Source organism: Gavialis gangeticus, unplaced genomic scaffold, assembly GCF_001723915.1.
Source record: "Gavialis gangeticus isolate Ggan-Ray unplaced genomic scaffold, GavGan_comp1, whole genome shotgun sequence".
Lineage (NCBI taxonomy): Eukaryota > Metazoa > Chordata > Crocodylia > Gavialidae > Gavialis > Gavialis gangeticus.
The window spans coordinates 66,766,436-66,768,936 of record NW_017728995.1 but is presented as its reverse complement, the minus strand read 5'-3'; the positions used below and the strand labels follow the sequence as shown (position 1 = coordinate 66,768,936).

Below are 2,501 nucleotides of genomic sequence, written 5' to 3'. Positions count from 1 at the left end.
TTTCTCCTTCCATGTGAAGACAGGAGAATGGGGGGGTGGAGAAAGGGAGCAGGGCAGGGAAGGATAAATCTGCAGGGCGCCAAGCCAGGCTCTCAGCACAGATGCTTCCTGTAGCATGAGGCAGACTGGAGACCAAAGCAGCAGCAGGCAGACTCCTCCTTCCCGAACCTGGCTGCTTGACAGCACAGGAGGGGAAGGGAGAGGGAGGGAAGGGAAGGGAGGGAGGAGGGAATTTGAGCAGGGAACAGAGCTGCTGCTGCTGGCTATTGCTGTCCCTGCCCCAGCTGGGCTCCCTGCACCGCCATGTCTCACGGCTTCCAGCTGTGATAGAGAATTCTAAGACAAGGCTTTGTTTTCCCATAATGAATGGGGGGGTACCCTCCTCTTAGAATAGAGTAAATACGGTAAATTGATAAATATCAACCCATAACTCTGTTTTGGGGGGTTTCATTCACTTCTGAAGCCCTAATCTAAGTTGTGGCTCAATTTCAGTTTTCATACCAGGTTTTCTTGACACATCAAAAAAAAAACAAAAAAAAGTCCCACCTTAGGCACTATCAGTTCAAGAGAGGTCAGAGACCTAAACAGTAGGGATTCGGAAAGGACTTCACACTAAGAGTAAATCTTGTAAAATGACTATTTTGTGCACTTCCTACAAGTCCTACTAAGGCTCTGACTTTCGTAAGTATTCATTTTTTTTAAAAAGGTAATTGAAAATTACACTAAAATGTAAAAATGTAACTGAAAAAAATGTAATTATCAACTGAGTAATAGAATAGGAAGGCATTTAAGAGCCAATGCTTTCTAGGAGCCTACAACAAGGGAGGAGTAAAGGTTACTAATTAAAATCAGGATTAACATCGAGAGGGAATTTTGGCTTACAGTCACATGCCTCTTCTTATGGATTACTTTTGAATAAGTTAAGAAGGAAAAGAAAAACCTTACTTCAGCTTTATCTGATTAACTTTTTCCTGAGTTGTACTGTTACAATAATCCTCCATTTTTATTTCATAGAGGTCTTGTTCTGGCATTTTGCATTTTAATTTCTGTTATTCCCCAAGTTAAAGGATTTAAAATGGGAGCTACGTGGTTGCCTTTGTGACTGTCACACACAGACCAAAAGTACACCCTAGAAAAAAACACAAACCCTACAAACCTGTTTTACCTCATTATTTTAATTAAATTGCAATTACTCAAACATTACATTCTGTATTTGAGGAAAAAGGATTTAAAGCTTTTGACATGAACCTCTCTCCTTCATCTAGCATTACTAGCCATGTTACTGTTCTCAAAGATAATTACCACCCATACAGGGCTCGAGAAATGTCAATTATAATTAGAGACATTTTCAAATACATTTCACGATTATTGCTAGCTAAAAAGGGCTTCTCACCTTGTGAACTTCCAAGACAATGACTGCAGCTCTGTTGGAAAGATGTCAGCATTTCATGCTTGATAGCCAAACACACAAGTACACTGAAGGCCTTTTTAATGAATGCCAAAAAAAGAAAAACTTTTTTGAATGTCACAAAATGAAAAAATAAAAATCTGTTTGTGCCATATCATTAAACAAGAGACATTTAATTAACCATGAAGGCAGCACTCATTAAAGAGGAAATTGTATGTCACTTACCAAATATTTTCTGTTTCCAAATGGTAAGACCTGCAGATCCATGGGTACATGCTATCAGGTTGTACTGTTTCAAGAGCATTCGGTATTGGAGCATGCCAGCACCTATCCTGATCGTTTTGTATAATCCAGGCTCTAATATACTGACTAGTTCATTTGCTCCTGAGAGCAACCAAAAAGAATCACTTACCTTCCTTGCAACGTTGCAGATTCCAGTAGTAAGGTGTGAACCACTTCATTTTTAGAAGATTTAATGGTCCATATGTTTCTACTGGCTAGATCCCTTTTGGTACTCCTCCCAGCAATCAGTATTGTGGACATCTAAAAAGAAAACAATTTAATGTACGGATCTCAAATAAAATATACACTATTATATGCATGTCATACTTTTCCTTTCTGACGTGCTCTGTAACAGTTCATCTCAAATCAAACTGATACATAGTTACCTCTGCTTCAGAGTTCTCATGTAGGAAGAAGAGCTTCCTTATTAACACCGTGATTGTCATAGCTGCATTTTCTATTATTGTTATTAGTTAAATTACAGTAGTATGTAGGCCTCATTTTGGCAGAAGCATAAGAGAATCCCTTCACCACCAAACTGGCAATCTAAACTGCCGTGCTATGAAAAGGCAAAGGCAGGGAGAAGAAGCATAGAAGCAAAGTGACTTGCCCAATGTCACACAGCACTTTGCTTACAAAGCTAGGAGTATAACAACACTATACTCAGGACTCTCAGTCCATGTTGCCTCGAACACTTTACATATTTATATTTGTGTGGCTTCAAGTTGCTTTTGTTACTGAACACTGGAAATGAGCTAAAGTGGACTGTTGTATTTGGTTTTCCTAAAGGCTCCTAGATTTTGTCAGCAAA

At 39.2% G+C, this 2,501-nt stretch overlaps 1 protein-coding gene across 2 annotated transcripts in view; it reads right to left on the bottom strand.

The window, feature by feature from the left end:
* Window positions 1-1,947, bottom strand: part of MAP3K13 (mitogen-activated protein kinase kinase kinase 13) — a 144,475-nt gene extending 142,528 nt beyond the window's left edge. For both annotated transcript variants that reach the window (XM_019503794.1, XM_019503793.1), the window contains exon 1: window positions 1,821-1,947. The gene's annotated coding sequence lies outside the window, so the exon portion shown is untranslated. The remainder of the gene's footprint in view (window positions 1-1,820) is intronic.
* Between the last annotated feature and the right edge of the window lie 554 nt (window positions 1,948-2,501).